General features: G+C 36.8%; 1 protein-coding gene across 1 annotated transcript in view; it reads right to left on the bottom strand.

Annotated features, from left to right (window-relative positions):
• The window catches only part of LOC150099306 (suppressor of lurcher protein 1-like), a 222,869-nt gene that overhangs the window by 97,198 nt on the left and 110,002 nt on the right, over window positions 1-15,669 (bottom strand). The window lies entirely within an intron of this gene.

Raw genomic sequence — 15,669 nt, 5'->3', positions numbered from 1 at the left:
CTTCGTTAGAAGCTTTTTTCATTACCTTGTGTTAGTAGGGTCGTATATTCACGAGGCAATGGACGTAGTTCAAATTGCGAAAACTTCCCCAACGAATATTCAAGAAGATTTTATTTTATGCTTTGAGATACACGCCATTTATGGTACTTCTGCCGTTATATAACGCTTATCTATTCCTTAAGAATAAATATCCTTAGTAACTAATAAGCTATTACACGTACAGTAAGTGCAGATCAGTCTGTTTATTACGAAAATGATCTAATTTTTACCTCCAATTATCCGATAATTTTTAACACTTATGCAATAAAAAATCACCATTACGGGCAAAAATATTGCGTTGTTATGTTTAGTTCTTAAAAGAACTTCATTCAGATGACTCTTTAACCCGTTTCTTCATCTGAATGAAGAAAATCTGTGTGAATGGGTGTTATTGAGCTAAAAGCTCTAGTCATGGCTGGGTAACAGCAATAGCCGAGCCTCAGCTAAAACTTCATTGGCTACAGCATTGCCATTCATTACCCTGGGCGTCCTAAAAATAACTTTCCTCAAATCCTCACTGTTTAGGACGCAGGACATATATGGCGCAAAGAGTGAAGCTTGACGCTTTTCATATTCCCTGTTGTCTGTTTCGGGAGCAGTGATGGGAGAGATTTATGAGCTATTTTAGCTCGCCCTGAGTGGGCAGAAGTGGTTATTCGTCGTTGGGTGTTAGGATGGCTTTCGGTCTTTTACGTTTCCAGTAGTCATTACCGTCATAGTTTCCGGCTTGTTGTATCAGTTGGTTTGGATGGATAGAAGTCTTAATAAAGAATTTTTCTGCTAGGGAACGTAGTAGTGGAGAGATGTAGGGGATATTTATGTCCCGGTGGATCTGGGCGTTCCTGATGAACCACGGGGCGTCCAGAATCATTCGCAGGCATTTGTTCTGTAGTCTTTGTAGCTTGAGGATGTTTGTCTTGGAGGTATGGCTCCAGGCTGGAGAGGCGTATATGACTGTGGGACGGATCACTGTCTTGTACAGTAGTATTTTATTTGTTGAGCTTAGTTTGCTGTGTCTGTTGATCAAGGAGTATAGCTGGGCGATAACTTTTGAAACTTTGGTGCATATGCTCTTGATATGGCTGTTGAAGCATAATCGCTTATCGAGAAGTATTCCTAGGTATTTTGCTTTAGTTTTCCAGGGAATTTTAGTGTTGAACATGGTGATGTCTCTTTTGGGGGAACTGCTACGTTTAAGTTCTTAAAAGAACTGGGCGATGGACTGAGTCCTTGACTCTTTATCCCGTCATCTGAATGAAGATAATCTGTGTGGATGGGGTGTTATTGAGCTAAAAAGCTGTAGTCATGGCTTGGTAACGGCAATAGCCGAGCCTCAGTTAAAACTTCATTGGCTACAGCATTGCCATTTATTACCCTGGAAGTTATATATCTGCTACGTTTAAAAATACTCAAATCAATCATAATGACCTGGTAAACTTTCTCGGAAATGGTGTATTACAATATTTTATTTTTATTTATGAATTGCTCATAATTAATATAATTATTTTCAAAAATTGCTTTATAAAGTAATTTACAATTTAGTTTTATTTAGAATACTAAATTTGTTTATAAATACTTTAGTGAATTTGAAAACTAAACAACTCACATATTTCACGCATAATGGTTTAGTTATAGGCCTTTTTGCTTTTACTGTTTTTGTGTTTTCTGCAAACGATTTAATAAAATACCCTAATAATCAGTATATTGGGATTCTTTGTTTATTCGAGATAATGGAAGGAGAGGTTGCGCACGAAACATAAAAAAAATACGCTAATCCAAACATTAAATAAAAAATCATATTTGTACAGTTACATACAACGCGAATCAATAGTGATATTAAATTTATTTTCATGTTCACAGGTATTGACCGAATATGAACTGATCGATGCGATACAAGTGGTCAACTATCCACTTTGTGTAGATTGCCTCAAGAAACAGACATTAGTGCAAACACAAAGATACTATATTTAGGAAAACTATAGAAATTTTGTCAGTTTTACTCTCTAGAGAGACTTGCTTGAAAGCAATATCGGATGATAAAAGCCTAATAAATTGTGTGCGTTTGGAATTATCGTTTTGGATGTTAAAGCACTATAAGTTTTGACGAAGGAAGCACTCATAGTCAATATTGACGAAACATTAAACAATGGTGTTGACAAGGGCTATGAATTTTGATTCATTTGTGGTAGACACTAAGTGGAAATCACCGGAAGTCACGTGACTCTGCCAAAGTAAGAAACGGAAACGACCTCACTTTATATTGAAAATTCGAAATGCTATTGCTGAACCCAAATGCAGACTTTTCAAGGAAAATACATAAATTTAAGAACACATTTTAGATACACCCATTGCGTTCTACCGTTCATCTAGCTAGACATTTATGCAATATGCTAAAGTTTCGGCGTACGTAGCGTGCTGAAATATCAGTTAATAGTTGCTATCAGCCTAACAGTAATTATTGACGATACTCTACTGCTGATAGTAGAAATACCGTTGCCTCGGGAATACAAAAGCAGTACTAACTGTTGCCATGGAAACATGGCGACTCATCATCACGTCCATCTTAGTTAATCAAACGGAACTATTTCATTATATCGAGAAACAAGTAACAAATATGTTCATTATAAGTTGTAATGACAGTTAATTTATAGTAGGTTCACTGACAGTAGGCTGAGAGCAAAATAGATAAATCATCTAACCCAGTAGGTTTGTAGAATGAAAATTAATATCAAGAAATGACGCTTAGATAACACATACACATTTATTTATTTATCATAAAGAAATAATCTAAATATCATTAACAGGTACATTTCTCCCGAATCCTTTTGTATTGTCTATGTTTAACATCTCGATAACATAACTGGAAGAACAGCGGGACACTGGTTCCCTTCATTACTAGAGGAATCTTTACATGGGCTTTCTCAATTGAAAGTGAGTTAGCCGATCTCATACGGAGAGAGCGGGCTTTTTTTCTCCAGGAAACTTGAGTTTTTCGTCCCGTAAATCGGCCATGAGAACAGACGTAATTTATAGATAAAAATACTATTGTTGGTGATGGGCGTAGATGGTATTGTGTGTTGATAGTGGTGGTGGTCGTAGTAGTGTCTTTGTGTGTAATTGGAGAAGTAAAAGATGGAGATGATGAGATATGTGTATAGTAGAGTGCCTTCCCACAACGAGTGCTCGGACTCTTTGCAGGTGTCATGTAATTATAATAATTTAAAAAAATTAATGTCTGTGTAAATGTTACTAAAGATCACAAATACTCAATTTTATCAAAATACTGCCATGTAGAATAAGAATAAACATGCTCTGTATAAACATATATTGATGTAGAATGATATGCAAAGTGCAAATGCTGTAATCATTATTGTTATTTTTTAAAAATATTTTTGAAACAAAATACTTAACGATTGTATACTAGTATAATATATAATACTTAATCCAGCTTAATTAAACATTTTCAACTGTGTCTACGTCTTACTTATGCAGAATGGATCATGCACAGTTATCTTTCCATTTGTTATGGAGAGTGGTAATTTGGAGGGACGAATTTTGATGAAATTTATGCTGAAATGTATCGAGTCATTGCAATTAGGTTTCAGTTTAGAGCCACTTTCAGCGTAAAATCTAAGCAAATAATACAGATTTTAATACCATAATCGCTTTCCCCTCTATGCTGCTATTTAACTCTGAATTACCAACTGGACTTAGTTTTTTTTTTTTAAGTGAATATTTGAAACAATTTGTTATAGAGTATATAAAAACGTATAAATTATACTCTGAATAAAAATGTTACAAATCGTACACACACATATACATATATGTTATATGTTAAAGATACCAAGCTATTTTAAACCCGGTTTTACTCCATTTCCCAAGTAAGCAAACAGACAAATAAGTCAAGTTTGCGCCTGCATGTAATGCAAGTCTAGCTGACCCTGCAGGTAGTGCAAGACCAAGGTAACTCATGGTAAAAGTAGAATAAGCTCTGATCACTAATCTTAATATTTACCCTTAATGCAAAGCACATCTCCTGGAGGAGATGTATGATGCTTTGTATTAAAGGCAAGGGGCCACTACCCAGACCGGTTTCGACCTTTATTGAGGTGTATTTAAGTAAAGACCTCTCTAAAAATTAGAGCGATCCCTAGACCACCCCATGGTGGCCGAAAGATCGTCCAACTCAGCGTTGTTCCACTCAATGACAGGCTCACCCCGTCACCGAGAAGAACTTCTCAGCATTGGCTCTACCCAGTGGCAGGCTCACCCCCACCACCACCACCAAGCAGAGCATTAATCTCAGCGGTGGCCCCACAGAGCTTCTCAAAGCCAGCCTCCCATCAGTGGGAGCCAGGATAGAAATGTCAAGATTTTAGTAATACAGAGATTATAAGTATTTTACCAGAACAAGTTACCATAAGGTGTTTTAACATTATTAAATAAAAATCTCAGGAGGAGATATAAATGTAGAAATATACCCAAGGTAAAATACTTTTTATACCCAAGGTAAAATACTTTCTACATATACATATATATATATGTTAAAGATACCAAGCTATTTTATATGTATATAAATATAAACTTGGTTTTAATCCATTACCAAGTAAGCAAACAGGCATGTATATATATATAACAGACATGCAAACAGATATATATATATATATATATATATATATAAAATAGCTTGGTATCTTTAACGTATATTATACCCAAAGTAAAAAAACTTTATATATATAATTTGTAAACTGAATAATAACAATTCACTCGATTTGTTTAATTTTTTTAAAAAAAAAAAACTAACAAATAATTATTATAATAGTAAATTTAAAATACTGTTATTATACCATTCCACTTAGAAAAAAAATAATTGAAAAACTTCATGTTTTAACTAGTTGAAAGTTTACTATTATAATCATTCACTTTAACGGTTGCTTAAAATATTCATAAAGCGAATTACAGTTTTACGGAGAAGTGACGCTTCTGTGGATGAATCATGGAAAATTCTCCTGTCACAGATAATTTCCCATCATCCCCTGTAATTTGCATGCAGATATTTGTCGGCAAATCGAGTCTAGAGAGTTTAAAGGGAGATACGAAATCTCTTGACGTTAGCTGATACCATCATGGACTTGTGTTTGAAATCTCCCGTAATTCAAAATCTGATAATTTGTAAAGTCCCTGTGGGAGGTTGTACACCAAAAAACTGCAGTGCACTTTAGCAACTAAACTTTTTATCGAGAGGCACAATTATCTTGTTTCTTACGTCATGAACCGCACTGCCTCTGCCAAAGATCAAGATAGAGCATGATTATCCTCTATCTTGCTGATAAATAACTAAAAGTACCTTAAATCTATTTAAGGTTGATACAGCCCAGACAACTTTGCCCAGTGGGGATGTTATGTGATTCGCTATACTCCAGTGATAACCAGTTTATCTTTATCCACACTGGACAGGATTATTAATATTTGATGTACTTCCAGCACGGTTTTCCTCTAAAGTCTTCTTGTTTTCAAATAGTAACCCTATTATCTTGGATTCATCCATTCACAAACGACGTATCCCTTGTCAATCATCGCCACAGTTTTCTCGATGTTTCTTCCAGCAAAATGGGACTTATTTTTTATTAACTCAAGGATTGTCTTTATTTATAAGACTGATAAACCATTAGATAATAAATATTTAAATCTATCATAAATAAGCAGACTAAACACTGTCATTTGTATTTTATGATATATATTGCAGAATAATAACATTGGTTATTACAGCAACTTCTAAAGATGAAAGAAACAAGTCACTAGGATTGCAATAGCACACAATTCTAGCCACCCCACTAAATTGACATTTATGTCTTTAGGGGTGAAGCAAGATACTTTTCATATTCCCCGCTATCTGTTGTGGTTGTAGTGCCCACCCGACTAAATAGTCCTTATAGTCCTTATAAGGACTGGCTTAAAGGGGCGAAGCAAGAATGCTTTTCATCTTCCCCGTTATCTGTAGAGGACAGTGTAAGGATAAGGTGTTAGTGAGCAATTAAGGCTCTGATCATGGCAGGAGGGTAACAGCAATAGCCGAGCCTCAGTTAGAACTTCATTGGCTACAGCATTGCCATCCATTACCCTCCAAGAGTATTGGATCAGTCGAGTACCGATCACAATGGTGTGAACACGGTGTTACCCGTCATCATGTCTGTCGCGGGCTAAAAAAGCCCGACCTGGGGGTAAACTTGCGGTGGTCAGATGCTAACATCTGATGAGGCCTAGAATTTTGTTGACGCTGCTTTCGGAAGGGAGGGGAAAATCCCTTCCCGGTAGCAGTAAAACCAGCTATCTTCCTAAAACGAAAGAGAAAACTAGTGTGTGAAGGTTAGCCTCGGTGAAGCATCACGTCCTTGGCAAATATGTGAATTGCTCCCTCTCCGTTCCGTCCCGCTCCCGACGGTCACGTGATGCGACCGCGGAGCCGGAGGGAGGAGGAGAGAGGGCAATTTGTCGACAAGCGCCGACCGGAAGTTTAAAGCGCACGGCAGAGCCACGCGTAAAGACAAACGCGCGGCAAAGCCGTACATTGTGGGAGGTGTGGAGGAGAAAAGAAAAAACACTTTTGCGAAGAGGCCTAGACGGTTTTAAGGTAGGGGGTTTTAGATTCGGGTTTTAAGCTTGCCTTCCCAAAGGTAGGCAAGGTTGCTCGGAGAGCACCACTTTCTCTGGAATTGGACTGGCCCGTCCTCTGAGAGTTTCATCAGTAAGAAGTTTCTGATGGACGTTTTGCAACTTCTCAGGATATCTGGCAAGCCTTTCCTGCAGTTCTGGAATAGAGCGATGTTCCTAATCTTCCAGATATGATAACGAAACTCAATTATGGTGTAGGTCAGAAGACGGTGCAGTTGTTTTCCCTTGTTCGTTGGCGGGTCGTCCAGGTGCAGTGCCTGTCGGAGGGAGATTGTCGTGCGAAACCTGTCGCCCACCAGCCGCCACACAGCTTGTGCGGTGAAGCAGTTGAAGAAGAGGTGGTCTTGGGTTTCGGGTTCCCGGCAGAACACGCAGCGGTTTGTGGCTCGTCTGTTCCACTTGGAAACTTTGTCATTGGTTGGAAGGATATTGTGCGTAATTTTAAAGTTTAGCTCTTTTCTGGTGGCATACAGGAAGTTAAGCCTGTTGTTTTCCCACGTCAGGCGGGTGTCTTCCGTGGAGAGGTCCGGATCTTTTAGTTTCCTGAGGGTGTCATAAATGGATGTCCTGGGATGCGCCGAGATGCAAGTGCCTCCCAGGATTGGGATTAAGTTCTTGGTAGCGTCGAGGAGCTTCCTGTATAATTTTGTAGGGAAGAGTGCCTGTGGACCGGTGTATGTACAGCCGAACAGTCTGCATCGGCTTGTACCTAACCAGTACTTGAGAAGGCCGTGTCCGATATGGTTCGGATTGTTGATTGTTTTGGTTATGGTTTCTATCCTGGTAGCCGTAATGGCTTCGGAGATCAGGGGGATGTTCAGACCGCCACTTTCTAGTGGCCTGGTCATCTTTATTCTTTTTATTTTGTCTTTCTTTGACCTCCAAAGAAAACGGAATAGGATGCTCTCCATTTTTGTGATAACCTGTTTGTTGGTGTCGAGGGGGGTACAGTAATACATGATGATCGGAACCATCAGCTGTCTGATGATGTGCGCTCTCCCGTAGATGTCGAACGGGCAAGAGTTCCATTTGTCTGAGATCTGTTGGAGTTTGGATGTGACTTTATGTTCGCTGCAGAAAGAGTTCCTGTTGTTGAAATCTATGCCAAGTATTGTGACTGGTGGTGAGTGGGGTGCTTTCCTGTCTTGGTGGCCGATCCGAAGGGAGGCCGTTTTCTCTGTGTTGATTTTGAACCGGTGGCTCGTTCGAACAGGTCTATTGTGTGGTTCAGGCCTTCCAGGGAGGTCCTGTCCTTCAGTAGGATGGTGATGTCGTCTGCGTAAAGGAGGTATTTCAGAGGGGGGCCTGCGGGTTGGGGGAGATCAATGCCCCGGATTTCCTTGTTTTCTTGAATGAGGTTCGCCAGGATCTCAATGAAGATGACATAAAGGACTGGCGAGAGTGGGCAGCCTTGTCGGACTCCCCGTGTGATTTGGAGGGGGTCTGTTAAGACCCCGTTAACGGTAATCTGGCTCTGTATGTTACGGTAGACTGTGCAGATGTGGCCGACGAATTTTGGGCCGAAGCCGTGTTTTTCCATGGTTGTGAAGAGGAGTTTGTGCGACACTCTGTCGAAAGCTTTGCTCTGGTCTAGAGTGATCAGCGTGGCTGCCCTTTCTGTGTGTTCCAGGTAGGAGATGGTGTCCCTGAGAAAGGAGATGTTGTGATCCATTCCTCTACCTGGTATAGCACAGGCTTGGTTGTTCCTGATGATGGGGGATAGAGCGTGAGCGAGTCGTTTCGCCATGCATTTTGTCCAGATTTTGTAGTCTGAGTTCAGAAGGGTGATGGGTCTCCAATTGGTTACTTCTCGTAGGTCGCCTGTTTTGGGGATGAGAGTGATGATGCCAGTTTTTTGTGATGTTGTGAGTGTGCCTTGCTCCGCACACAGGTGAATGACTTCTAGCAGTGCTGGGCCAACGATCGGCCAGAATTCCTGGTAAAACTCGATGGGGAGACCATCGCTACCTGGGGCGGCGTGTTTTGTGAAGCTTTTCACGCTGTTTCGGAGTTCCTCTGTCGAGGTGGGATTTTCTAGTTGCTCCCGAATGACGTCCGGGAGTTTTGCGTTGTTACTGAGCAGTTTTGGCCACAGCGTTTCATCCAAAGGTTCGGCGCTGTACAGTTTCTTGTAATGGTCATAAAAGGCGTCTAGAATGTGCTGTTTTTGTTGCGTGTACATGTTGTTGTGCCGGATTTCCGTTATGTCTTTCCTCTCTCTGTCTTTCCTGATTTGGTGGTAGAAAGCTCTGGAATATTGTTGTTCGGCGGCCACCTTTGCCGCCCTGGCTTTGATTTGTAGGGATTGGATGGCTTCTTGTTCAAGCATGTTAATCCTCTGCTGGTATCGCAGGATGGCCTGTTGTATCTGCGGGATGTTCCCGTTGTTGCTGCCTTTTTTGAAGATTGTGATTAATTTGTACAGTTTCCGTATTTCCTCTCTTGTTTCCCTCTTAAAGTCGGCCTCTAGTTGTTTAATGCTGTGTTTGCCTTCGGTTTTAAATTCGTCCCACCAGGAGGCCAGGTTCTCCTTATTCCTCTCGGCAATCAGGTGGGTTAGGACGGACTTTAATTTTGTTTTGATCTCAGGTAGGGCCAGGAGTGCTGGGTCGCACCTCCAATAGCCCTTACCGTGGAACCGTACGGTTGGCAGGTCGAGGGACAAGTGTACTGCTGCATGATCTGAGGTGCGGGCTCTTTGAGTGCTGTTGTCTGTTGAGATGCTGGACAGTGTGTCAAACAGGTTCAGAGAAATGTAGAACCTGTCCAGTCTGGAGCTAACGTTCCTGGTGTTTTGCCAGGTGGTTCCTGTTTTCCCAGGATGGAGGTGGTACCACGGGTCAGTAAGATTGAATTCCTGACAAAGGTTGTTCAGCTGGTATTTCCCTACGTCACCCTGCTTAGGGTCGCCTCCTTCCTTGTCTAGGGCTGTGTCCATAACAAAGTTGAAGTCACCCCCCAGGATGACCTCAAACGTACCTTCGAGATGGGGTTGAAGGTCGCGTAGGAAAATTTTCCTTTCAGGCTTTCCTGAGGGTGCATACACATTGACCAACTTGATGTTGTAGTTGTGGTGGTGCAAGTTGACAGAAATTAACCTCCCATCCTGGTCCCGTCTCGAGTATAGGATTTTGCCGTCAAAATTTGGGTGGAACAGGATCGCCACTCCTCTAAACCTGTTCGTCCCAAAGCTCCAGTAGGATTTGATACCCCATTTTTTTTCCAGAGCTTTCACTGTGCTGAGTTGATCGATGTGGGTGTCTTGTAGAAATATTGTATCCCATTGCGTGTTTGTGAGGAAACTGTGCAGCCAATTTTGCTTGGTGGTGTTATTTAATCCCTGAATGTTCAGGGTAAAGAGCTTGAAAGCCTTGAATTTAAAGAATTACAAAGGGTATTGGATTCAATGAATCAATCACCGCATCTCACGGTGGACTCCTGAAAATCAACCTCTCCGTGAGTTACTATCTTTAGGTAGAATATGAATTTAAATGTATGGTGTGAGAATATTATCCTGTTTATTGGAGACTTAAATTAGCACAAAAAAAAGTTTTTAGAAATTTTCTAGAGAAAAATTTCTGTATTATGTAAAATGTATATGTATATATAAAACTACAGAAATAAATAAATAAATAATAGTAAAAACATTCCTCAGCAAACCTATGTTATATTAGTACCGTAGTACTAATATACTATAGATTTAAAACACTACGTGAGTGGACGACATATAAATATAGATAAATTATTATCAAAATTTATTTTATATGTATAATGATGCATAAAATTATTCTGTTAATATTTATTTCATATATATTTGTTTCGTAATAATGATATAAAAGGATTCTCAATTTATATGTATTTTGCATAGTCTTTTGCAAACTCTCGGGGGACCCTGTAACCCCTAGAGAGCGCGTCCTCTGGGTGGCGGATAGGGGAGCCCATCATGTGTGTGTGTGTGCGTGGGTGCGTGCGTGCGTGCGTGCATGTGTGTGTATATGGTGGGATGGTCCGAATATACTGAATAAGGACTCGTGGACCAACAGGGCCATAAGGGGCAATCATCTTGATTGTAAGGGAAGCGGCACTCCCATGGACCTCTAACTGGATCTATCCTCTCCTTCTACTACTTTGAGGAAGATCCACTTACTTTAATCTTTCCTATAAGGCCTTATCAGCCAACTCTTCTTATTTTATGACCCCAATTAGAGTACTCGAGGGCCATGGGGTCTTTTCATTTCTGGCCTTACAACTATGCCCTCTCTATAAACCTTACTATAATTCTTCTATAATCTACTCTTCTCTCCCCCCCCCCCTTCAATATACCCTATTCCTCCTATGGGTTTAAATTCGGAAGAAGGCTAGTTCAGAAGCCTTAAGGTAGCAGCCCTACCACTGAGCTATTCCATCGTCAGGCTAGTCCCCTGACATGGAGAACATAATTCTACTAGTAAGCTGACAGAAAAAGATAATCGGATTGAATCTATAGGAAACGACCCTGGAATGGAAAAGGTAAAACAAAAATGGAAACGACAAAATATAATACACATAGCAAACTGGAATGTAAGAGGAATAGCATATAAAGAAATAGAATTAGACCAATTATTAAATGAAAGAAATATTAAAATAGCAGTAATCACTGAAACAAAAAAGAAATTAAAAGGAACCATGAGAACTGAAAATTTTAATGTGATATACAGTGGAGTTGACAGAGACCAAAGAGCACAAGCAGGAGTCATGATTTGGATTCATAACTCCCTTTCAAAACAGTTAAAACATTATAAATTATGGAATGAAAGAATAATAGAAGCTAGAATAAAAATAGATAGAGGCTATTTAACAATAATTGGTTTGTATGCCCCGGAAGAGGGAAGAGAACAATATAATATTGATTTTTATAATCAGCTACAAAACATATGTAATAAAATAAATAAAAATGATTACGTAATTTTAGCAGGAGACTTAAATGCAAGAATTGAAAACACGAAAATTAATAATAATATAGGAATACATGGAGAACATACTCTAAACAGGAGTGGTAAAAAATTGATTGACTTTGTAGTTTATAATAACCTAAAAATAATGAATTTATTTTATAAACATAAAGACATATACATAAATATACTTGGGCAGCAAGAGGATGGAAATCAATATTAGATTATTTTATATTAAATGAAAAGACACCAAAATTTTCACTAGATGTAAGAGTTCACAGAGGATATGAAATAAGCAGTGACCACTTCCTTGTTAAAATAAAATTAAAATTACCACTAAAATGGCTTCAAGTAACAAGAACAGAAAGAATAATTGAAACATTTGTTTATAAAACTAGACTATTGAATGACACAAATGTATAAAGGACACAAATCAATTAATGAACAAAGAATTAACCAATATCTAGACAAAATAAAACAAAATGAAGAAATAGAAATAGAATGGCTTAATATAAAAACGATACTAAATGCAGTAGCAAATGAAAGCTTTGGAAAGACCAACAAATTCAATAAAAGGAAAAAAACTGAAGATCTGGGATGATACAATGAAAGAAATAATCAAAAAGAAAAAAGAAGCCTATCACAAATGGTTAAGCAGTAAAAGATTAGAAGATGAAATAGAATATAAAAGAATAAGAGCCATAACTAAAATAGAAGTCAGAAAAAAACATAGAGAATCATGGAACAAATTTGTTTTTAATTTAGAACATGATTTATATAAAATAAGACCCAATGTAAATAAAATTTTGAAACACTTAAATGCAGATACCAAAGAAAACATAAAATTAAACACCGAATTGAAATTATAAGAATTTCTAAATTACTACACAGAACTATGAACAGACAAATATTTTAAAAAAGACAACTGGCAAACAATTAACGAAAATGAAAAGGAAGTAACTAAAGAAGAATTAGAACTCAGCCTGTAAGAAACAAGAAACGGAAAATCACCTGGAGAAGATAAGCTAGGTTCAGAACTATATAAATACGCAGGAACTAGATTCATAGAAAGACTTATTATTTTTAAATAAAATTTATTCAACTGGCATCTCCCCAATAGAATGGAAAAAAGCAATTGTGATTCCTATCTTTAAGAAAGGTAATAGAGATGACCCTAAAAACTATAGAGGTATCAGTATACTAAATTCCTGTTACAAAATATATAGCAGAATCTTAAATAAAAAACTAATGAAATATTCCGAAAACTTTATTGTAGAAGTACAGAATGGATTTAGAAAAGGACGATCATGTATAGACCCGGCCTTTTGCCTAAAATGAATAATAGAGAAAAGAAGAGAATACAATTTAGAAACACATATTGCATTTATTGACTTTGAAAAAGCATTTGACAAAGTTAAAAGAAACATATTATTTAACATATTAAAAGAAAGACAAATACCAAATAATATCCTAAAAGCTATCACGAGTATATATGAAAATAATCAAATACAAATAAGATTAAATCATGAGCTATCATATACAAGAGAGATAAACCAAGGGGTCCGACAGGGATGTCCCCTCTCAGCAACTCTTTTTAATATCTACTTATATGAAATAATAATAAAATGGAATAAAAATTTACATCAAGGAATTAAACTTTCTCCTACTGTGAACTTAAACACTCTCCTCTTTGCCGACGACCAAATAATAATTACAAATTCTGAAGATAAACTACAGAAAGCTATTTTAGATCTAAATGAGATATCCAAAGATTATGGTATGATAATATCAACAGAAAAATCAAAAACTATGGCCTTTAAAGGACAAGATCCAGCAAGAACTAAAATAGTAATAGATAACAGGATCTTAGAACAGGTGAATTCATTTAACTACCTAGGATGTACGATCACATATGAAAATGAAAAAGATATAAACATAAAAATTGCAAAATATTTAAAAATAACAAGAGTAATTAACTCTATATTTAAACCAAACCTAGTTCAAAAACAAACCAGGCTAAAAGTATACAATACATTAGCCCTACCTACCAGTCTTAATGTATGGAAGCGAAATCTGGACAATAAAACAAAAAGACAAACAAAGATTAACAACAGCAGAAATGAAGTTTATGAGAAAAACTGCAAAGTATACCCTATTTAATTACAAAAGAAATGAATAAATTACGAAAGAATTAAACCAAGAACCAGTAATAGAAAAAAATTAAAAAATATAAACATAAATGGATGGAACACGTTCAAAGAATGAAAACAGAAAGATTACCAAAACAAGCCTTAAAATACAAGCCATTTGGAAAAAGAAAACCAGGACGTCCTCTTAAACGATTCAACGATGACTTCTAAGGCCGGAACAGGCCATGCTAGGTGTCTAAATCCTTGATATACATGATGATGATGATTTCATATAAAATCAATCGTAACATATTTATAATGTGCAGCGTTAGGTCTAATTTTTTGTGCAGTGATAAGTCATTTTTACGCATGCCCAGTTCATCTCGCTTTAAAACGGTGTAAAGAGAAGATATCAAGATAGTAAAAATCTTTAATATCTTCTGTCAGAGAAGACGTCATTTTTTTATTTTTTTTTTAATTTTTTTATTTTTAAGATCATGAACAAATTTAATTTGTGTGCGTAATTCTTTATGAATATTTCATTATTTTCTACTTCCAAAAATAAAGTGGTTTAATTTTTTTACGATTAAATTATTACTTTTTTGTTAATTAACTAATTAGTAATTTCTGATAAGAAATAAATAGTGATGTCGTTTTTATTAATTTAAATGGCTGACATTCGATTTTTGTTTGTTTTTTTTGATAAATTGCACTTTATACATCTTCATTCACACGATTAGATTAATGTGAACCCTTGGATGTTTCTTAAAAATACCAGCCAAGTCAAATTAGTTTAATTAATTCTCTCAATTAACGTATTACATATCGCCTAGAACGAATTCTAGTCAAATGAATTATGAGAATAGAGAATAGCACTCCAGTGTTTTGCTTTTAATTAGCAGACTGCGCTTTGAATAAATTAGAAATCCCCTTAGCAACGAAGAATGTGAACAAAAAATAGCCCTTTTCTGTTTTTATTAATTTCAAAGGATATGCATAAAAAAACAACTAGGAATACTAAATTATTCATAATCATGAATTTTTGGTAGACCACTGACAGTTTCGTTGCCGATATTATTTGTGTTTAATTTTAGTCTTATTATAGCGACAATATTTATATGCTGTTCGACGCCATTGTAAAAAAACAACAAAAAATCTTTTAGTACGTCTGCCATCCAAAGAATTCGTGGAATGTACATGGCTTCACGCGCTTGGCTCACGTGGCACGAGGGTTTTGTTTTATGTTCTAATAATTTCTCTTTCAACGTTAACTAACAGGAAGCTTTCTTTTAAATGCGAAACTAAAGCAATAAAATATAAAAATGCAAAAGTTTAAATAATACATATGTGTTCTGGCGTAAATTTGAAACAATCCTTTCTTTATTATTAATTACTTCCTATCTTAAAAACAAACAAAGATAATTAATATTTATTACAAACAAAATTCTTATGAATTTTTAAGAACTGTCAATGCTAAATTAAATATATGAAATTTATCTTGTGTATTTTTTAAAAAAATTATGCCAATATTTAGTACGTTTTTTTTTTCACTACGTGATTTTAAAACAGGCGATGTTACGATTTTTTTTTTTTTTTAATGTAAACATGAATGGGTTACTTAAATCATATCAAAATATTTCAAGCTGGCTATTTATAGTTTTATTTTTCTTGTTAAGGATACTAAAATATAATATGTTTTTTTTTATAGGTTGTCATATTGACATTTATACATGTAACTGTTGTTTCCCCCCCCCCTTTTTTTTTTTAATTTTACTTCAGAGTTTGTTATTGGTCGGTGTCTCATTTTCTTCAATCCATAACCACTAGTGTCGTATCAAGCGCCGACAGTTTTCTACGTGATGCATTTTGTTGGCCATAAAATAGCACTTTGGTTTATA

The sequence above is a fragment of the Typopeltis vanoorti genome, chromosome 14 (genome assembly GCF_054136105.1).
Source record: "Typopeltis vanoorti isolate ZY-2024b chromosome 14, IOZ_Tvanoo_1.0, whole genome shotgun sequence".
NCBI classification, from domain to species: Eukaryota; Metazoa; Arthropoda; class Arachnida; order Uropygi; family Thelyphonidae; genus Typopeltis; species Typopeltis vanoorti.
Note: the sequence above shows the minus strand (reverse complement) of the source record. Positions and strands in the feature narration are given on the sequence as shown.